The 23,535-nt window shown below is 36.9% G+C and overlaps 1 protein-coding gene and 1 long non-coding RNA gene across 3 annotated transcripts in view; both read left to right on the top strand.

The window, feature by feature from the left end:
* Nucleotides 1-1,265: 1,265 nt before the first annotated feature.
* On the top strand, nt 1,266-2,716 carry LOC146746603 (uncharacterized). The gene is made up of 2 exons (XR_014929151.1): nt 1,266-2,045; nt 2,271-2,716. It is a non-coding gene; the product is annotated as an uncharacterized LOC146746603 (long non-coding RNA).
* Nucleotides 2,717-11,220: 8,504 nt separating this feature from the next.
* The window catches only part of LOC100373920 (LON peptidase N-terminal domain and RING finger protein 2-like), a 49,103-nt gene continuing 36,788 nt past the window's right edge, over nt 11,221-23,535 (top strand). The window contains exons 1-2 of one of the 2 annotated variants that reach the window (XM_085497726.1): nt 11,221-11,476; nt 12,014-12,075. The gene's annotated coding sequence lies outside the window, so the exon portion shown is untranslated. Of the gene's footprint in view, nt 11,477-12,013; nt 12,076-22,237; nt 22,351-23,535 lie in introns of those variants that run through there. The other variant, XM_085497725.1, reaches the window with a different exon arrangement.

Below are 23,535 nucleotides of genomic sequence, written 5' to 3'. Positions count from 1 at the left end.
TAGATCGACGGCGTGCACAGTCTTTGATTCGGCCTGAATTGAGACAAGGCGTCATACACCCTTGGGGTGTGCCTTTTCAGACAAGTGAATTGGTGACGGACTGGAATCATCATACTGCCTGGGTCAGATTCATGTTGACTGAATCAAGTTGACCCAGTTTTTATCCCCCAAATAGTCAATTTCGAGTATAATCGTAACATTGACACGGAGAACGCGTCATTACGAGATTGAACGTGTTTTATTTCAAATCCCTCCGCTGCGGGCCATGTTTTTTTAATGACGTGGAAAATGACGGTAGTATTTTAGCAAAGGCTAATTGATAAAAATAATTTAAGCACAGTCACTCTACTAGGAGTCACTCTACTAGGACGGTTAGGAAGCTCTATTGGTTAAAGGTGTGAACGAGCAGCTTCTGAGAACCTATGCTGGTCTCAAAACTATGACGTATTTGTCATTGGAATGCACTATTTTTCACCATTATTTATTGCGTTCGATGTTGCTCGAGAAGACCCTCGAGAAGACCGTGAACTTTTTTAAATTGTGCTTTATTTTTACATCAAACTACAATCTCAACTGAACTGTGACTAGGAGTGATATTGTATTTTTCAGATGAGCATTCTTTTGCAATCTTGAAGATGCTTTACTCGAGAAAAACGGTGTTTTGTTGACAGTCTCTTTGTCTTGATCTCTAACAGTCTTTCGGTCCGTAAAATAAACCCCTCACTCAGTTTAGAAACAATTTTATCGCTAAAAACATTGATGTCTGCAAACCTTTACAATATTCCTTTGTCCATTCTCGTATTTTTTGTGTGTTTTTAGAGTCACTTTATGGCGAAGTTTTGCATGTTTTCGTCTATGGAGGTGGTCGCCGTGTTGCTTTATTGCATAGTTTTCATAGGAGGTAATTGGACAAAAGAGATTTTTGATTGTCGTGCTTTCATATCCCTCCATTCGCTTTATTTGACGACTGATACAAATCCCGTTCAACATGTTTTGATTCAGTCGAGACAGGGGCGACTTTTGGGGGAAATTCACTAATATAGTATTCTATTAACTATTTATAATTTCAGAATGCCATACAAGACAGCAAGATTTTCTCGCGAAAAACGTGTATATACAAAGCATGTTCATTTCCGCATTTGAGACTGCTCTTCGTTGAAAGGTCAAAGTGCCATGTATTGCAATGCTTTGTGGGGGAAAATGACGCAACTCTCGCACTGTCTCATGATTTATCGCGTGTTTTCCGTCGCCTGTTTAATGCTAATGACTTCTTAACTCGTTAACACCTCTCTTGTTTCAATGTTTATGGAGACAAGGGTGGGTACAATAGAATGACGCGGCGCTTCCTAACCGTCCTAGTAGAGTGACTGTGGTTTAAGTCAGTGAATTGACTGATAGTGCCGGGGTCAATAGAATGTCGAGTCATGTTATCAGTATCCCATACACGCAGGTCGAAATTCACGCTTTCAACTTGAAACTCGATATCCCTCAGGCTGTTTGTGAGTGTTCATGTTTTAGATAACATAAATATACCAACATCTGTTGTTTATCATCTACGTGGGAGGTCTATTTCACGTTGGGAACACTTAGGACTAGACACGCCTTACATTTAATCTTGTGATTGAGTTCAGACTGGCATTCACAAGTGTGCTTCGGAATGATACACATCGCTTATATCAAACACCGTTGATATTCGCGAGTGGAACGCGTTGGGCCACTTTCTGTCTGAAATACCCTTACCACGAAGACTATTATGACTCGTACGGTAGTCATGTCATGGAATTTATAAGATTTCTCGTACGTGGATCTACAATCATCAAATACTTTCAAGCCATGTGTTGCCAATACGTTCTGTATGACTCGTAGTGTCCATGAGATGAACTTTTCACGGAAGGTCAAACTTGGTCTACCGCCTTTGAATCTTTGGCAAGAAGCGAGGACATATTTTCTTCGTCGGGGGGAAAAACGAAAATCGCTACATTACACCGTAAACTCATTCCGTGTGATGATTATGTATGTCAAAAGTTATTCTGTGAAACGATCAGGTAATTATACATTTTAACTCATAGTAGCGTAGTCCGCCATTTTTTGAAAAACAAACTGTACGTCGATCAACCGATTTTGCATACTTTGCATTTTAGCGGATTGATAACCGCAGTTTTACGGGATAATTCATACTATTAAATTTTCAACACATAACTTATACTTTCTTTATATAACTATCGGTTTTTAATATTATCCTCTCTTTCTCTCTCTTTCTTGTACGACAGATGAGCGATTCTGATTATAGTGATGGAATAAAAAAAAAAGTGTACAGACTGCTTGACTCATTGAAAGGAAGTAAGAAATGTAAAAATAAACAACATATGTATATATAGAATGAATTATTTTTTATTGATCAATGTTTACTATTATTGGCTTTTCTCGTTTCTGTGTTTTAATCGAATCGTTTATGTACTCGTATTTTTTGTGGCATTAAAAATAAATTTAACCACGCCGCACATTTACATGTATCTACGTATTTTTCGAGGTGTTAACAAAGAAATATTTAATCACGCTAAACATTTATACACTACGCAACTATTTTCCTTACTCACATCGTATGTTTTTTTGTGACGTTAAAAAAATACTCAACCATGTCATAAATATATACTCCATGTCAATATTTCATTCTTGTTTACTTCTTTTGTGCAATAAACTCCATTAGTTTTCAAAATGACGTGTATTTATTAACGTGTGTGTGTGTGTGTGTGTGTGAGCGCCCTCTACGAAACATTCTGAAAAATCTTTCGTCCACGCCTGTCCAATTAAAAAATAATTAAAAATAATTAAAAATAATTAAAAAATAATTAAAAAAATGATGGTAATTTATGCAAATGTATTCACGATGACCTCGACACGACCTCGTATTATGCAAATGTATTCACAATATCCCATTGTGACGTCATCCTCATTCAAATGATCCCCTTTACGGCATTGCTCCTCATTTATGCTAATTTATGCACGAATTCCCATTGTGACGTCATTATTTATGCTAATGTATGGACTATAGGGACGACCATGAGGGCGCTGTTCATAATTGGATGCGATGACGTCATACGAACAGCGCCCTCATGGTCGTCCCTATAGTCCCTACTTAACTACTCATAATGCGGACTTCCTGTGTGTACAGAGTCAGTTGCCGTATGTTAATAATTAACATGCTTTGTAGATTACATATCGTGACACATTGAACTCAAAACAGCCGATTAACAACACAAATAATTCCCAAACAACAACTTGTCATTCACACATCGCGGTCAGGTCATGGGTGAAATCCCATATTGCAAACTTTATTTATCAGGCCAAAATTTATTGAGTTAAAATGTTGTGACAGGAAATAGCTTTAACGATGAATATGAACATTAGTTAAGTTGTATCATGTATTACATATGTAGGTCAACGTATCTGCAGCTTGATTGACAGCTGACTCACGTAAACAAATAGTGTTATAGCAGATAACAGCTACATTTTCAAACTGTCATCACCAAATTAACATATTCCAATGTCGCATACGACTTATGTACAACTTCCGTGTCACTGAGAATGTTCTAGAACCGTACTGTGTCTGGGTGGAATTGAGCAATTGAGTTCTCAGCGGGCTGACAGACAAGCGGCGAGGGAAGAGAGAAAGGCAAAAATGGAAATAGAGGTAGAGGTGAGAAAAATGGAGATTGAGGAAAGAAAGGAAAAGTTACGACTGGAAGCGGAAGCAGAACAGCGAGAAAAGGAAAGAGAATTTGAGTTGAGGAGATTAGAGCTGCAAGCAGCTATGCCGGGGTTCCAACAGGCTGATTTTGGCGGTCAACGAAATGTGGTCAGTGATGCACAGTCACCAAAGTTGCCTGCATTTGTTGATGGTACGGATGAGCTTGATAGTTATTTATTGTGATTTGAGAGGTTTGCAACGAATGCGAGTTGGCATAGAGATGGATGGGCCACAAAATTGAGTGCGCTGTTGACTGGTAGAGCAATGGAAGTATATTCCAGGATGTCCGACACTGATGCTGTTGACTATGATCGTGTGAAGGTGGCGCTATTGACAAGATACGATTTCACAGAGGATGGGTACAGGAAGCGATTCCGTGAAATTAAACATGAAAGTTCCAAGAGTCCTGACCAGTTAATTGTGCGGCTTAAGAATTATTTTGCTAAATAGGTTAAGTTGTCAGGCACTGCAGCAACATATGATGGTGTTACCGACTTGATGGTGAAGGAGCAGTTTATTGGTGCCTGTACAAGAGATCTTGCAGTTTATCTTAAAGAAAGAGCACCCAAAGATTTAGATGAGTTGGCAGTAATAGCAAAGCAGTACCTAGTGGCACATGGTCGACAGTTATCCACGAAGGACCAGGTGAAGCGTAACGATAATAAGACTGCCATTAGAAATACTGATGTGGGACAGGGTAGTAGTATCCGGTGTTATGTATGTCAGGGTGTTGGTCATCGAGCAGCACAATGTCCATCCCGCGTTACTGATGTCAACCATGACAAAGGTAAACAGTGCCCTCAGTATGCTGACATAGGACATGTGGCTAAGTTCTGCCGTAGTGGACAACACAGGGGTCAAGAAAGAAAGAGTGTCAAACCCAGCACTACTACTGGTGCAGCTGCAGTGGTTAAAGAGGAGTCTAATATTAGTGCTAGCTGTGCTGTTCAAATTAGCAGTGATGTGCCTAAAATGATTGAGAAGGATCATTTGTTGTTAGCATCGGGGGAGCAGTTAAAGGTTGTGAATGGTGCATGTATGAAACGGGGTGGCGTTGTGGAGGACAGGACTTTGCCTGTGGGTCAAGGGAAGGTTTGTGACACAGTTGTGACCATGTTGAGAAACACTGGGTGTAATGGCATTATAGTCAAGAAGAGCTTGGTACCAGATGACCAGTATACAAAAAAGATGGGTCATATATTGATGGTTGATCGTACTTTAAGAAGGGTTCCAGTCGCCATGGTGGAAATTGATACCATATTTGAGAGGCATGGTTGAAGCATTATGTGTGCAGGACCCAATCTATGAGTTAATTGTTGGGAATGTGCCCGGAACAAGACCACCAGATGACCCGGATCCAGTGTGGAATGTGAGTGGAGCAGTAACAACCAGAATCTGGTAAGGTGAAGCCGCTCAAAGTGTGTGATGTAAAGATTGGAGCACATGTAACAAAAGACAAATTAATCGAGATGCAGCAAGCAGACACATCGTTGAAGAAATATTATGATAAGAGAGAACCAGAAGTGAGAGGGCACCATACAACCGAGTTCCAGGTATATGGAGGTTTGCTATATCGTGTGTTTCGGGATCGTTCAGTTCCAGGAGGCAAGACGGTACGTCAAGTGGTTGTGCCGAAACTGTTGAGGACTCGTGTTATGGAGATTGCCCATGATTCAATATTTGGTGGACACATGGGGATAAAGAAGACAGAAGACCGGATTGTGACTAGCTTTTATTGGCCTGGGCTACATGAAGATGTTACCAGTTTTTGTAGGTCGTGTGATGTGTGCCAGAGGACTGTATCAAAGGGATCAGTTGTGAAGGCCCCTTTAGGTAAGATGCCTTTAATTGATATGCCATTCAAGCGTGTGGATATAGATTTGGTTGGACCAATTACGCCAGCCAGTGACGGGGGTAATCGATACATCTTAACTATGGTGGACTATGCTACACGGTATCCAGAGGCAGTTCCACTTAAAAACATAGATACGGAGACTGTAGCCGAGGGGTTGATTGACTTTTATAGTCGATTGGGGGTTCCAGAAGAAGTGCTAAGTGACATGGGGACTCAGTTTGTGTCAGAATGTATGCAAGAAGTATCAAGATTGCTCAGCATTAAGAGACTGATGTCTACGCCCTATCACCCCATTTGTAATGGACTGGTGGAAAAATTTAATGGTACTTTGAAGAAGATGTTAAAGCGGTTGTGCCATGAACAACCAAGGCAATGGCATCGGTATATTAGTGCTTTACTCTTCGCATATAGAGAGGTACCACAGGAGTCAACTGGTTTTTCCCAATTTGAGCTATTATATGGTCGAACGGTTAGAGGCCCAATGAAGATCCTTAAACAGTTATGGACCAAAGAAAGCGATACTCCTGAGATAGTTAATATTTACCAGTATGTGTTTGAGTTGAGAGATCAGTTAGAACAGACTTTAGAGATTGCTCGAGAGGAATTACAAAAGGCACAGAACCGATACAAGTGTTACTATAATTGTAAAACGAAGAAGCGAAAGCTTAAGGAAGGAGATAAGGTGTTAATTTTGCTGCCAACTGACAACAACAAGCTATTGATGCAGTGGAAGGGTCTTTATGTGGTGGAGCAGGTAATAGGCAAAAACGATTATCGAGTGAGGGTAGGTGACAAAGTGAAGACGTATCATGTAAATATGTTAAAGTTGTATGTTGAGCGGGAGACGTCACCTCAACCAGATTGAAGTGAGACAAGTTACTCACCAAATACGGCCATAGACTTGATGAATGCTGTGCGCGCAGCTACAGCGGGGTGCAACGAGTCAGATGAAGAGAATGCTGTAGACGAAGATGATCTTCTAGAGTTAGGAACTTGTAAACCAAAGGAGTCAGGTAAAGATGTTCAAATTGGTACAGACTTGACAGAACACCAGAGAAAAGAACTGGTGGGTTTAGTTAATACTTATGATAAGGTGTTTACTGACTTGCCAGGAAAGACCAAGATAATCAGTCATAAGATTGACCTGACAAATGATACACCAATACGATCTAAGCCATACTCACTACCATATGCAATAAGGGCGATCCTTAGGCAAGATATTGAAGATATGTTAAAAATGGGGGTAATCAGGAAGTCTATATCACCCTATGCGTCACTGGTGGTGATTGTAAAGAAGAAAGATGGATCGAATCGCATATGTGTAGACTATAGGAAATTAAATAAGGTCACTGTAACCGACCCTGAGCCAATGGTAACAACAGGGGACATATTTCAGAGGCTACATAATAGTAAGATCCTGTCAAAAATTGATTTGAGTAAGGGTTATTGGCAGATACCAGTAGCTGAAGAAGATATACCAAAGACAGCATTTGTTACTCCCGATGGAACTTATGATTTTTTAAGGATGCCATTTGGAATGAAGAATTCGGGAGCTACTCTGGTGCGGGGAATCAGGAAATTATTGTCAGGTATGGAGGGGGTTGAAAGCTATATAGATGACCTGTTAGTTTATTCAAGCTGCTGGGATGAGCATGTTCAAGTATTATCTGAGTTGTTACGAAGACTAAGGGCAGCGGACATAACAGCTAGACCATCCAAGTGTGTTCTGGGTGCAATATCAGTAGAATTCCTGGGTCATGAAATTGGACACGATTGGGTGAGTCTCGACAACATGGAAAAAATTCGAGAAGCGCAAAAACCAGCGACCAAGAAAGGTGTCCGATCATTCTGTGGGCTGGTCAATTACTACAGAGACCACATCCCTTTATTCGCAACTATTGTAGCACCCCTGAGTGATCTACTAAGGAAAGGACAACTCAACAAAGTTGTATGGGGAGAGGCCCAGGAGAAAGCATATAACACTTTGCGGGAATACTTATTGGGCAAACCAATTTTGAAGTTGCCAGACCCACAGAAACCATTTGTGTTGCGGACGGACGCGTCTCAGGTAGGAATTGGAGCAGTACTTATGCAGAATCATGGTGAGAAGCTTCATCCAGTTGCGTATGCAAGTAAGAAGTTATCCGATGCAGAAAAGAAATATTCAACTGTAGAAAGGGAATGTTTAGCCATTGTATGGGGCGTGAATAAATTTCGCCTATATTTAGCCAGTGTGGAGTTCACTTTGCAGACGGATCATAAACCATTGTCTTACCTGGATAAAGCCAAGTTTGCAAATGACCGAGTGATGAGATGGGCGATGACTCTGCAAGGATATAATTATCGTGTTGAGGATATTCCTGGACGGGACAATGTGGTAGCGGACTACCTGAGTGGATTGATGGACTGAGGAACTTTTGAACAGTATCGTAGAATGTTTTTCGTTTATGATTATATTTCATATTTTATTATATTCTACTGTATGTGATTTTCGAATTTATGTACTCAGAGCTTTATTCAGTTCGATTTGATATGTTGTATTGTTGTTTTAATTGAAATTGTTATCGTATTCGTATTATTGACGTCGTTGCTAGTCATGTAATATTATATGTTATAATATTCTTGAGAGAGGAGGCATGTCGCATACGACATATGTACCACTTCCGTGTCACTGAGAATGTTCTAGAACCGTACTGTTTCTGGGTGGAATATTCTAGATTTTGTTTAGAAACTGGTTGAATAGGTAATAGAACACTGTAGGAGGCAATAGAAGGTAATGGAACATTCTAGAAATTGGTAGTAAGTTCCAGACTCATTATGTATGCTGATGCAATGGTCTATTTATAGACAGTGTGGGTATATATAGGGGAGTTGTTCAGCACTGAGATCAGATCGGAGATCTCGTTGAATCGTGTTGGAGTTTAACTATCTAGTTATTGGAGGTTTGGGGTTTTACCGCGTTATTGTACTTGATGTTTGCAGAGTATAATAATACCAGTACCAGTTGAAACCTCATCTGTTGGCTCCGTGTACGTATTTTATCATCGCCGCCAGGGAAGTCTTTCTGTTACTGTTGCCATTTTGGTATTTGAACCATCACACCTGTACTATACCAATTACGGTAATATTACGCTGCGTGTGACATCCAATTACACGGAACAGCGATATTATCTCTGAATTGACATTGAGAATAGTTGGCAAAGATAAGCAGTCACTGTATTTAATCATACAAAAAAATATTGAACTCTAATTACAAGTACTTGCCTGCATGCATGCAAGCTCTACTTGGAAAACTTGTGTAAGTTGGTACTTTCCTAGCAAAAACTAATCATTGATTGGAAGAAACTATAGGCCGTCATGGGTTGATACACACTTTATCTTTCAAAATGTACCAATCTTCCTTAAAGTGAAAAGTAATAAAAGTAGCATAATCCTGATATTGTAATGCAACCCTCATATTATAGATTATCAGAGAAAAACTATTTGAATAGCCGGACTCACATTTTCTATAATTCATAGGCGTTACTCGTAGGACACAAACGAAAGTAACACAGCATGGACACTGGTAAAACATAGAGGGCAGCATACAAAATTTGCAATATTAAAGCAAAATCTTGATATTGCAATGAAACCCTCATATTATAGATTATCAGAGAAAAACTATTTGAACAGCCGGACTCACATTTTCTATAATTCATAGGCGTTACTCGTAGGACAAAAACGAAAGTAACACAGCATGGACACTGGTAAAACATAGAGGGCAGCATACAGCATTTGCCATATTCCCAATGCTTGTGAATGAACACAAAAACAGCATGCATTTATAAACGTCCCTTCATGCAATGCAATCATCAAATTTGATATGGGGCAGTTCAATGTTATTAAGTCAGTTTATATATAATTATTAACCATAGAGTGACAAATAGGCAAATAAATCAAACTTATTGGCCGAGCCACTACCTGATTTAAAAAGACATATCACATAAATGTCTGTCACCACGTAAATTGAACAAGAACTGATTTGAAATACAATCACCTATGGCCAGTATCTTCAACAACAACAAATTAACTTTGACCTGAAATCACAATGAATCCCAGCATGCAATGTGCACATATAATTTTCCCAGAATACAGGGCACGGAATAATTTGGAAATAAGTAAAACCAAACATCATTAAATTAGAAGCAAAACAAATTCCACCATGCAATTGAAACTTTCACGTCATGCAATCATCATAAGCAAAATTTACGATAAAATCTACAAACATAAATTCAACAAAATTTGTAATAGATAGAAGATCATATTTTACACACACACAAATCCCATCATGCATTGTGAAATTGGGGAGGATTGGGAGGGGACAGTTTCCAAGAATCCATTAATTTTGGAATATATAAAATGTCAACGTATAATTGCAGATTAATTCTATCCTTAAATTCCAATAAAACATAATGGCAACATTTTTTTAAAGCGCGGCAGTCGGCGTGCTGCACATGTGCGACATTTGTGTTAATAAACATTTATTTTCCCACAATCCAATGCGCTCTTCTAATGGAAATCACAAGTATGATGTTTTACCTGGGCGCGACTTGCACTAATCACCGCCGGTGACTCCTTCGATACATTCCAACCACCTAAAAAATACCTAATTAAAGCTTGGTAATGTCTCAGTTTGTACTCGTTGATCTGCGCAACAGTCAATGTCGCCATCTTTGTATTATATGACACCCATATATCTCGCGCATGCGTAGCGCGACGACTACCGCCCTTTAAAATCAATACAGACGAGCTAACAATGGCATCTTCGGCAACGCAATATAATGTAACTGACTGAAACCAGTTCCGGGTGCGTGACGATGTAGAACTATACAGAAATATGTTTGTCCAAAGAAACTGAGCCGCACTGTGATACGGAAAATCATTACACGGCTCGCTCATCGAGTTATGTTAATTATTAGTTGGAAAGTATAAGTTATTGAATAATTCTGACGCTCATGGCATCATAATCATAATTAAATTGTGGTATATGATTGTATTACTTCATGAATTATGTATTTTGTTGTGAAACAAACATTCATAATAACGTTGGCCGAGTATATATAGCAAAAACACATGTGTCGTCGCCATTGCTATTGTGCCTTCACAGTACTATTTGTATACACCACTATGTACACAAGTTTATTTTTTGCTTCATGGTGAAGCTACTTAGAAATATTTAGCTGGATCATCGGTGTAAGTGCAGCTTGATAAGACACTACTACATGTAAACAAGTCTTCATTGCGCCATGCCCATACATTCTGCCTGCTTAGACATACACATTTGTGATGTTTCTGGCATTTCTAGCTGTTTCTGTGCACATTTATAACAAAACAAACACAGTTTTATATTCGCCCAACTTTCTAGAGTAAAAGGAAACCCCTGCTCTAGGGTCACGAACGTAAGCGCTGACGTCAGGTAACCAAGGGAAATAGTACAAGCAACGAGAATGTGATGGATCAATCAGACTGCCGGAAACGTTACTAGTTACCGGCCTATTGTGGCTTGGTACGCCATGACACTTGAGGCGGGAACCAGTCAAGCCCTCGCATCAGATAGAGTGTGTGTTTGTTTGCTGTGGGCCATGGAGCCGACTGTTTACTCAGCAGAGGAAGTCATAATACAGGCGTTATTTTTTGAAATAATAGCACAGTTCAAATCATTTAGAACTTTTTTTAAATCTCCCCATCATCATTTTTATTTTTGGCTTGGCTTTTTCGACAATGTAATCTGCGCTGACCGGCACAGGATGCTGGAACACCCATATCCTCCAGATATTGACCGTGAAGTCTGTATATATATATGGCAAGGCTGTTCAAAGCTCCATCAAATATTTGTAAGTGTTAAATTATTATTCGTGCGTGCAGTATTAAACGTCTCCCAATACTTGAATTCGAACGACGTGTTGTGTACGGCACGGATCGTTTTATATGCCCATGCCCGTGCACGTATAAAGTCGTGAGTCTTACGAATGTGTCCCAAGGTCGAATTTACGTATATTCCACAATTAGGATGGCATAGGACCATACACGTGTTATTTATTTCTCGTTAAATCATTGAATCAATTATATTTCAAACTGATAAAGTGACCCGCCTTTATTTTTGAGCGAGAGAGATAAAGTAAATTATAGTGGCAACTATGAAATGTAGTATTATTGATGTGTCTATCTTCCAAGATGATGGTAGGTGCTTGACAAAATCACGCAGATCTCTATAACACACAAATACATCGCAGAGGTAGGGTATTCGAATATAATACGAGGGTGTGTAGAACGAATTAAGATAGGAGTTTCGTGAAAAAAGAAAAGTTAATTTTTCGCGACACGTACACTGTGTGTTTAAAATTGAATGATGTTTTCTGCGTTTGATTTAGATACAGAGGTTATCTACTAGTATGAACTTGTCCAGGGTCTCTGGATTTTGATTACTCATTAAGTAAGTACGACACGTTATTTCTCGAATAGTGAAAAGTATTGCTACATCGCACAGGATTAATAATTTGGTTGATGTCATTGATGCTCGCTCAGGCGAAACATTTGAGACGGAAGTCCATTATACTGGTTTCCCTTTTAGCCAGAGAAATAATAATAGTCGGAAGATACTGATTTAGTACATGTATACATATATCCTACCCATGGTCAGTTGAAAATCATAACTTATACACAGTGCATTATGCTACATTTAAACATGGCTTGCATAAAGCAAGGAACGGTCTCTGCTAGTTTTAATTATGTATTCATGGGTAACATGTCTGTCTTGTCCACGTACAAAAAAGGTCACATGCAAATTATGTTGTATATTGTATTTCGTAGACGTCAGCCTGGCAGTGTAAATGCACTGTACTTTTGTTTTCAACTTTTCGAAATTCGTATAAAGACTGTATTCAGACATAGCAGGATTTGAGAGATCAAACAATGTCTGTAAACACCGATAACACCCCAATACATTGACCTTTTTCCCTGGTACAGTGAAATACTGACTTCCTATTCTGTCTTGTGTAATAGCGACTCGGCAAAATCCTCATTTAATACTCCTCATTTCTTTAATTGACCCTACATCGACAATTATCAGTAAACTTAACTTAAATATCCCAATAAAAACAATACAACCATGAAAAAACTGTGGTCTTGTTCATTTTAAAGATATTGCCTATATGTAACTGGATTAAGAACTGTAAACTGTTTCGTTACATCAAATCTGTGAAATGTTTAACATAAATGCGGGGAAGTGCTCCTGGTGTAGAATTTGACCAATAATTCAACCGATGGTTAAGAGCAGATTGTACGACTCAATTACTTCTGTTAAATAAAATATATTTGTTACTTTCTTATGATGGCATTCCTCCGTAGATCATTTGACTGTTGACGATTTTAAATTGTCCGTGTAAATTTGTTGACGATTTTAAATTGTGCGTGTAAATTTGTTGACAATTTAAGTAAATGACGATTATACATTTTGCGTCTATAAATTTGTTGACGATTTTAAATTGTAAATGACGATTTGGGTAAAGGACTATTTTAAATTGTGCATGTTTAAATTTGTTGACGATTTTAAGTTGTAAATGACGATTTAAGTAAATGACGATTTTAAATTGTGCGTGTTTAAATTTGTTGACGATTTTAAACTGCAGATGACGATTTCAGTAAATGACGATTTTAAATTGTGCATGTAAATTTGATGACGATTTTAAACTGTAAATGACGATTTAAGTAAATGACGATTATAAATTGTGCATGTAAATTTGTTGAAGATTTTAAGTTAACAGCGTCCGGATTACTTTCGGAAATTCCGTCGCGTTTCGGAAAGTTTTAATTTTCAAAACTTTTGAATATTTATTTGTGCTTTTAGGTTAGTGAGGAGGTTATAATAATTTTTCATTTCACTTTAACTCTGTTTTTAACACCCCTCAGACCCCTTTAAAAAGTCACTTCTGGCCATTATAATGGCCACTATTATCTTAATGGCCAGAATATTGACCAGATTTTTTTAAGTGGCCAAAATATTTACCAGTGTATTTAAAATGGTGGTTTTAATGACCCATGTTTTTTATACTGGTCAGAATAATTACAATTGCTTTTTAAATGATGGAGTTGATGACATTTTTTTTTTGATGGGCAGTATAATGGTCATTTTATTTTTCATTACATACATAAAATGACCAGTATTTTTGTTCATGTCACTAATATAATGGCCCAGAAAAAAACCTTCTACCTCGTGTGAGTCAATATACGTGTGGGAATTTATTTTTCCAAGTTTTACTGGCGCTTGCAAGTACACTTAAATGAAATTTCGCGAATAATGCCTCGATCCCCAGTGAAATTTTATAGTAACGCTGATGCCAGTGACTGCTGGTGGACTACATAACCTGCAGAGTATTTAGATGGTGTTGAATCATAGGATGATTGCAGTACTGCAACTGGCACATCAAGGTATGAATTTGTAATTATTTTACAATGATTTCAATACAATATTAGATACTGTTGTTGCTGTTTATGTAGCAGGATAATCTTTTGGGGCTTTAGTTTTTGTTTTTCAAAAATTATATAAATTAAAAAACACTGTGGCATTCGCTTTATGTACTATCATACCTATTTTTTGGAAACAATAAATGTGCAATTTTTTGTTCAGTCATGGCTCACTGTGTAAGTACTGTTTCATTATCATTCATAATTGTCAAACAACAAGCTCAAGTACCTAGGTGTTAATGAGGGTTAGCTCCTATGTTTGTTAATACAAGAAAAGTATAAACAAAGGTTATTTCCAACTCCTGAAATCTGCAAAAAACATCAACGTAAATTTGTTTCCATTCATGGCAATGTGTTCAAATTATTATTATAATTTAACTGACTGCAAAATGTTTTTTTTTTTAATTTTCAAAGATTATGTATATTGTTTTTTTTTCTCTTCAGACAATACCAACAATAGTGTACTGTACATTGAGAAATCTAATTTAGTAACCATGTATGAACTATATATATTATGCCCATAACGTCAAATACCATACAGAATCCCTTTTTCCTGTAAACTAGTATAAGATGATACATGCCCACAGTGTGCAACAGTTCATTTTCTTTGCGCACAAAAAAAAACTCCCATACTCAAAATAACTTTTAATTTAGCGTGGATTTAAACTAAATTTCAATTAAATCTAATATTTTTTGCCCATCTTTGAGCCTAATTTGATTTGAATGAGTTGTAGAGATCAATATAAAAGGGAGGTGAACCTAAATGTATGCGCCTAAGGAAGGAATAAACAGAAGACACTTATTAGTAGTATTCACGCAGAGCTCTTTAGCAAAGGCTAAGAGGTCCAATACCTTAGCCTGTGCTAGAAAAAAATTGCATGAACACAGGCTAAGAAATACTAAGTACAGAGTAAATCTGGTCAGTCCAGAGCCTTAGCACAGGCAAAACAAAACATGCATGAGAGCTTAGCTCGGCTAAAAAAACCCATTGTATTCAATGTTCATTTAGGAGATTTACTACTATATTCATAACTTTTTATTTCGGTGTGCCATTTCCTGCATGACAATCAACGTTAACACTTATAGAGAAATTTACTCAAGAAAAAAATGAACTGATGATGAGACTCTGTGCTACTTCCTGTTATTCTGCAATTTGCACTTTCTGAATTTGCTTTGGTATTGTTTTATAGCTGTAGAACTAACCTTCCTAGTTACTCTAACTGAGCAATCATAGTTAAAATTCTTGCAGCTTTTGCCTATTCTTAATAAGTTTGGGCGTTCCTTACCCCGTGCTAACCATCGTTTCCTTCTGTGCATGAACTCAAACATACGAGATTAGCTTAAATCTTAGCCCATACATTGTGTAGCATGAACACTACTATTGGGGATCCAGGGGGCAAATGGGTGAAAATTAAACAAGTCAGTAAAAGTCCTGGGCGTTTCTGGGTCCATCAAATTGATCATGGGTACTCTGGCTCAACTTGGACAAAAAAATATTTAGTCTATATAACAGGAACAGGGGCATGCTACCATGGGTATCCCTTTCAAGTAAGCTTAGTTATAATCCTCTACCAAATTAACACCTAAGAGAAACTGATAATAAATCTATGTCAACACCACTGTTACATCCTCTCCTGTTTCATAAGCCAAACATGGCTGCCAGGGTGTAGCTACACAAAATGAGACAATTTTGTGGTTGGAATATAATCAGAAAAATTAAATTTGATCAAAATAGCCAAGTCCATTCTATTGATGCGAGTGAAATTAAAAATTAAGTTTTTATTCCACTATGAAATCAGGAAAGGGAAACAAAAATGGCAAGTTTCTCTGCAAGGAAACAAAACTGGCTAAAAGTAAACAATGACCTGTGAAAATTTGTGTCATTATAACAAGTGGATTTTTCATCATATTTAGAACAGATATATAGCATAGTGCACTCATTATACACTGACCAATGGGAATACTAGTAAAAACTGTTTTAGATGTATAAATCTTCTAGGGAGGTTATAACCCACATTGCACATAGGATACTGGATTTTCTTTTGTCTCAGACAGAAGTTGCATGTCCCTGTTTTCTAAGGTCTATGCTTAAATCATAACCATCTGAATACCATTATATCATTTTTCAAATTAAACTGTTTTTATATTTTTAATATCATTTTCTTGATTTTGAAAAAAAATATAGAAACAATATTACACTTACTATAATTACTCTATTAGCAGCACATGCGCTTAGGTAAATTACAGGGATCTTCAATGGTCGAAATAAGTATTATTTTCATGGTTTAGTATCCACAAGTGTAATTTTAGAGCAAATATGGTATTGTATTGGATCATAATTATAATACAATTATTTATTTTGTGAAAGTACCAGGGGATCGATGAAGTTGTACATTCATGGTGGCATTCCCATTGTGGAGGGACTCAATAATTTTGTATGTACACAGCTTCCTATTTTTGAGAGACAAAATCATGCAGCTGCATTGTTACATAACATTCTTTTGTCTCTTGTCTTGTAGGAAGTTAAATCCCCATATTGTTCTCAGAAATTAGGTTCCCAAGTACAGCAATGTACTGTCCTAGTCTCTCAAAAGACAAACTGTGTGTATATATGGCACAACCCCTTAATATATTCGGTTAGGAAACAATTTGATTTTATATTATTCTGTTGTCTAGATGCATTTTTCGATATATATATTTTTTCAATCAGAATGTACCGGGTATCATTTTTTGGAAGTATATCCGAGTTGCATAGGGGAGAAATTAACATATAACAAGATGTCATTTTATCGACATTGCTATTTGTGAGGACAGAAGAATGCCAGCATACACAGACACCACAAACATTTGTTTCCAAAATTGGTTACAAAGTGTATTAATTAAAAACTGGTCATTGTAAGCTAATAGCAAACTGAATTATTTTTTTGCAGATAATGACAATTTATAAAAAGGAAAAAAACTAGATATATGGGACATAAGAAGTTGAAGAACCAGGATTTATGGACGTTAAGGGAAGAAAAAAGTTTAACCAGTATTGATGGATGCAATGGTTTAACATTTACATGTTTATCAGTTTTACGCTTGCACACAGATTTTGAAAGTTCCAAGTGTGTAGAGTCACTGTACATTGCTTTCCATAATATTAAAAAAATCCTGCAGAGATCAATAATCGGAAAAACATTGACATTCCTACATCTTGGAGAAAAAAATATTTTACACTAGAAAAAGAATAGCACAAAAACAAAGAGGAGAAAAAAAATTTTGCACAGCCCCCTCCTTAAGCTAATCGCCTCTCAATAAAACTTGATAAATATCTGGAGGAGTATGACATTGCAAACCTAAAATACTATTATCCACTAAAACAGTCTCTATGGCTGTGCACTACATCAAAAACAAAACATGGCATATTTTTAGTATTGCTTACATATACTTGTTTTGTTTAATGTTTTCATTAATTATTCAATTTCTGTACTTCATGTGTTTGTACACTGAGCTGAATAATTAAGATGATGTTTTGAAGCAATGTTTTAACCCCCTCCCTCCCCCATATGACTTTTTTACGTTGCAAAGCTGTACCTCCCAGATCTTTAGTTGTTTATGTATAGACTGTCTTTGGTTATAAATTATTTACTTTCCAGTCATTTTTTGAAGCGTAAGCCTTTGTCATACTTTCGGCTGTGGTGACTTCCTGTCACTATGCTTTTGTTTCCCTTTGGTTAGCTAAACCTAAACGCTTGTTAAAAATCACACTTGGAAGTAAGATGTTCTAATGGAATAGCAAGCAATCTAATCTATTCCTGAAATTGTTAAATTATAGATAGTGTTATCTGGAAATGTAAAAATAAACTTCTAGAAATGTGTTATTCAGTTCAAAAAATAAACTGGCTGCATGCAGAATCTCAGAGAAACAATTGCATGTACATGCAGGAATAGACGGATGTTGCAGCAGCAGAAGTTTGGGCCTGGACATTCCAGTCGCATTTTTAAAATGATTTTAAATAATGTACGTATTCTTAACAAACTGTTACATGAGAGGGGGCAGAGCATGAAATAATATTTTAGTTTTGGAAACTATACAAAGATGTGTGTTTCAGTTCAGTAATTCAATACCTTTGATGAGCCATTATTAATAGCACACTAAGGGTTAGATTTGAATAGATTCCTAGTGAGATTGGTGCATTCTTAATTAAAAAAAATTAAAAAGTTTTACTGCTACTAAATTATACATATGTTTGGTATAATTTATTGTAAAACATTAATGTTGTTGTGAAAATAGTTTTATACAAAACAGTGAAAATTTGCCAAAATCCTTGTATCTGTTGCCAGTGATATGCTAGTTTCCATTGTTATTTAAATGTACTCATCAGGGAGGTAATCCATTACAAAACATCACTGATCCACAGTAGTCTGGTTTCAGGCTACACCAAGTCACAGTCCTTAGAGGGACTTTGACCAAGTGCAGGCTAAGATTTAAGCTAATCCCAAATGTTTGCATATCAGCTATACGCAATTGTGTTCACTCACAGGAGGGCCCAACAGTTATAGCACAGGCCACAGTGTTGAGGGTCTGTGCACTGGCTAAGAACACCCAAACTTGTTTCCCAAGGGAGGCAGCAATTATGAACAAACAAATAAACAGCAATGGTACAGTGCCATAACTACGCTGTTAACCAAAATAAACCAACCACCATATATTTTTCTCCTTTAATATTTGTTTTTTCATTCCTTTTCCATGTTTTATTGATTTATAATGCTTTTTTTTTTATTAATATCACCAGTTTTTTCAATTGTTTTTTTTTAAACCATTGTGGTGCTTCCGATACGAGTTTGCTGATAGTTGATAGAATGGAATTTTTGTGACGTTGATTGGTACACTCAGAATCAAAACATCACATGTGCAAATTTACATTACACCCCAAAACCCACCAGTCATCACTCCGTACACGCTTCCACACTGATTGGGTCGCTGTAGTAGAGCATACAACAACTCCAATTTGTCTACGACATGCACTAATAATACTGTTTCTGTGCATCCAAATAAATCGGTCCGTCTTTGCTCGCTTTTTAGTGCACGTCGCTTCATAAATTTGAACGAAACATGTCAGCAGCAGAAATTTTGCATTCGTAAACAGTTGCTTAACAAAATCACCGACTGATGGCACCCCTTAGCCCGTGCTAAGGACTGGCCCTCCCAATGCATGGTCTAGTCAAAATGCAAACATCAGCTTAAATCTTAGCCAGTACTTCATGTAGCATGAACATTACTATTGTCCAGCATTATACTTACTGAACCACCCAACACCGTTTTGTACACATGCAGTAGTCGTGGAATATTTTCAGATATTTTTCATATCGCATTAAACCATTCATAATAGCAGAATATAAAAATGAAGCAGAGCATCATGGGTATTTTTTAGTTGATTGTGTCTAAGCCACTTTAAAATCACCTTCCATCGACCCGGTCTTCCACATAAACTTCTACAGTTTATAACACACATTATGAAAAGTTACTGATTAAGTATTTCAATGTAAAATGTTGTAGTTTGGGTGTATTTGAAGACTGAGCTTTAGTTTTTTGTCATTATAAAAATGGGAATTTTGTTTGTGTTTGAGCTTAACCCCACTCATAAAGACAGCCTCTTTTTTCGATTAATAACTCGCTGTTTATGTGACTTTTTGGAGTAACTCCCTGTGACTTTTTGGATTAACCAGCTGTTTATGTGACTTTTTTTGGTGGAAAGTCAGTTGCTGAGTATTTTGGGGGTTGCACACTGTTCGAATGTTCAGTAGTGAATCTCTTGCTTGTTTGTTCAAGGTATTATAATGATAGCCATTGCCTTTATAAGAACAGGAAGTAGTACAGAGTCTCATTCAGTCAGTCCATTTTTATCTCAAGAATAATGTCACAGAATGTGCTTGTAATGATTGTCAAGTTTAGTATAGTTATGAATAAGAATAGTTATGAATATAATAGTCAAATTTTCGAATGGACATCAAGTACAATGGTATTTTGGGTGATTAGCCTGGGCTCATGTTTGCACAAACTTCGTTGGCGCCCGTGATAAGGGTCTATACCGTATTTTGAAACAGGTCATCTTATATGTTTAATAACCTATTGCATTACACTATACAATGTATATTATTAAGTCAACAGTATCAAGTACATGATCTGTTGTGATTTCAAAAACAAATTAACCCAAAACTTCATATTATTTCAAGATATATAATTCCATATTTCAAATTTTTCAAAATCTTGTATTTTACGTTTACCTACAATTTTACTGGCTTAAAATTGAAGCAAACTGAAGCGAGGGAGGTAAAAGAGGAGAGCTGTCAATCCCTATGTGCCATTACTGGGTATATCTGTGTCATGAAAAAAAAAATGACCATTTTAATCATGTAATGAAAAATAAAATGATCATTATAATACCCATTAAAAAAATAGATTGTTACCCACTCCATCATTAAATAAAAAAAAACTATTATTCTGACCAGTGTAAAAATAGTGCTCATTATAACTACCAGTTGGAAATTACTGGTCAATATTTTGACGATTAAAAAAGTTCTGGTTGATATTCTGGCCATTAAAAAAATAGTGGCCATTACAATGGCCAGAAGTGACTTTTTAAAGGGGTCTGAGGGGTGAAAAAACAGAGTTAAAGTGAAATGAAAAATTATTATAACCTCCTCACTAACCTAAAAGTATGAATTAATATTCAAAAGTTGTGAAAATTAAAACTTTCCGAAGAGCGACGGAATTTCCGAAAGTAATCCGGACGCTGTTAGTTGTAAATGACGATTTACGTAAATGACGATTATAAATTGTGCATGTAAATTTGTTGACGATTTTAAACTGTAGATGACGATTTAAGTAAATAACGATTATAAATTGTGCATGTAAATTTGTTGACGATTTTAAACTGTAAATGGCGATTTACGTAAATGACGATTTTAAATTGTGCGTGTTTAAATTTGTTGACGATTTTAAATTGTAAATGACGATTTAAGTAAATGACAATTTTAAATTGTGCGTGTTTAAATTATAGTTCATATTGTGATTGTGATTTTTAAAAACTCTGTGTGATAAGGGCACTTACAAAAGCAAAGCAATTGTCTGGTTGCGCTCACTCCAAGAAAGTGTGCTGAGCCTTTCCACTGTTAACCGAGAAACTGTTGCGTCTCATTAGTGAAAAAAAAAATATTACATTTTTGATGATTCCGGCTAATTACAAGTGTCAGAAAAAGCGGCATGCAATTTTAGCGAATTGTGGTAAAATGACGCAATAGCGAAGTGTTGATTTAGCGAATCTCTCTTGTCATTTTTGATAAAGTCTTCAGCGACATCTTGAATTAGCGAATCAGTTCTCTCGCTAAATTCGCGAAAAAAGGCATGCTCACGAAAAAAGACATGTTCTACAGTAATTCATTAACGAACACTCTAGGTCTGGTTGGATGTACTTGCATGATCTATTACATTCGTATTCAGCATTCGTTACAATAACACAATTGCTATGACTTGTAAAACGTTAGTCTATATGAATTACGAACATATAAACGTGTAACAGAAGATTCGAACTCAGGACCAAGGTAAAGTACTCACCTTACTACGCTTTACTAAAGGTCTTCCAAAAAGAAAGCTTATTATAGTGTGTAATGAATGCAAATACACAGTGACTGGATCAGGATGAGCAGAAATGGAATCACAAACAATGTGCTCAATATACACTGTTCGTGGATATAACGAATGTATTCTATTTCACAATCCCTGCAAGTTTTATTTCGTGTACATGATGGCATCCCCTGGACTCTGGACATATGTTTGCCATGTGTTTAACAATGTAGTAACATGTGTAATGATCCGACATCCTGGACTATTTTATCTCAGCTACTACTATGTTATTTTTGATGGTTTACTACAAAATTTTTTGAGTAATTTGTGCCAGTCGATAACAATATTTATCACATCTCACTGCTGTTACGCATGCTGTGATTGGTTGAGACTCGGTCACATGACAATAAATAAAAGTGGGTAAAAGTATATTGCCCGCCAAGTGGGTATTACATAGGTATATCACATGGATGGCGTCACTTAAACTACTGCGCAACGATACTGCGCATAACAAATTGTCGTTCGCTGCACTGGTGATGCCCCGGTGGCTGTTGTTTTCGGGGCTGCTGTTTTCAAGGTTTTGAAGGTACTTTAGCCATTCGAAATAGACAGCGAACGTGCCAGAATGGATATTAAGTAAGATACTCTATTTTGAAGTTTGGGGTATTTTTATGTGAAGCAAAAATGTACAGCAAACTGCCACTGAAACGCCGTGTAGCCGGGGTCGCTACGGCGCGTTCAACGCTGTGAGCATTTATACGCGTTCCACGCCGATGCGAATCGAAAACGCTCTAAAGCTGTGTGACGCTCTAAAGCTAGACAGTTAGATGTTATTAAATGTTTGTTGTAAATTAATTATTTTCTGGGTGACCAGAATCGAAAAATTCTATTGCTCACGGCATAATAATCGGAGTTATGAAAAGAGTGCAAATGTCATTGAGTTTTATGGAGTCTAAGTAAAATCGACATTGCAGTGTATGAGTTGTCCTTCAATTGAGAGTTTCCTGATTGAGAGTATTGATGACATGTAGAAAAATCTGTTGACACCCAATATAACAATACACGCGCATCGTCAACATTTCCAGAGTGTCTTCGCATGATTTGTATGCAACGTTCATTACAAAAGTTTAACTTTTGCTTCATTGTTGAGTTACTTAGACATGTTTAGCCATATCCCTGGGTCTGATGTTAAGTGGTGTGATTTGAATTGACTTATTTACTCAGCAGTAGAAATTCGAATACAGTCTGTCCTGCCTTCCAAACCAAGTACTGATATAGATTTTTCTGCCATAGTTGTAAATGGCCAATCGCGTTTTTTTTTAAATATCTACACATTTGCTTAGTAACTCTCAGCACGTTTTGGTGTAATACAATCAGGCATATACTGTTGTGTTGTATGAGCAATAAATGGCAAATGATATAAATAACAAAACAGACATATTGTGTCCTTTCCAATGTTGCGTTTATAAGTATGGCATAATGCACGTGTGGTGTGCAATCCTTCTGAAATGGATTTTGTTTCAAGATTGCTGTTGGGTAATCTCTATATTGAGTCATCACATTTGTCATATGTGATCTGATATTGGGAACTTTCACTGATGATTGATGGGTGGTCCGTATAATAAATTTTACGACATCAAACGAGTTCTGTGACTACTTTTTTGGCGTGTTTCGTGCAGAGTTTCACCATGGCGCCTTGGGTGATAACCCTCATCAAATAAAATAGAATTGACATCGGTGCAATGTCAGTTTTTAGAAGAAATAGATGAAATCGCCGGAAATCCTTTGTTCTAGCAATGTTTACGCGCATGTGCGTGGTGG

Source organism: Saccoglossus kowalevskii, chromosome 4 (genome assembly GCF_978046115.1).
Source record: "Saccoglossus kowalevskii chromosome 4, keSacKowa6.1, whole genome shotgun sequence".
NCBI lineage: Eukaryota > Metazoa > Hemichordata > Enteropneusta > Harrimaniidae > Saccoglossus > Saccoglossus kowalevskii.
The sequence above is the reverse complement of the archived record's forward strand: the minus strand, read 5'-3'. Positions and strand labels throughout refer to the sequence as shown.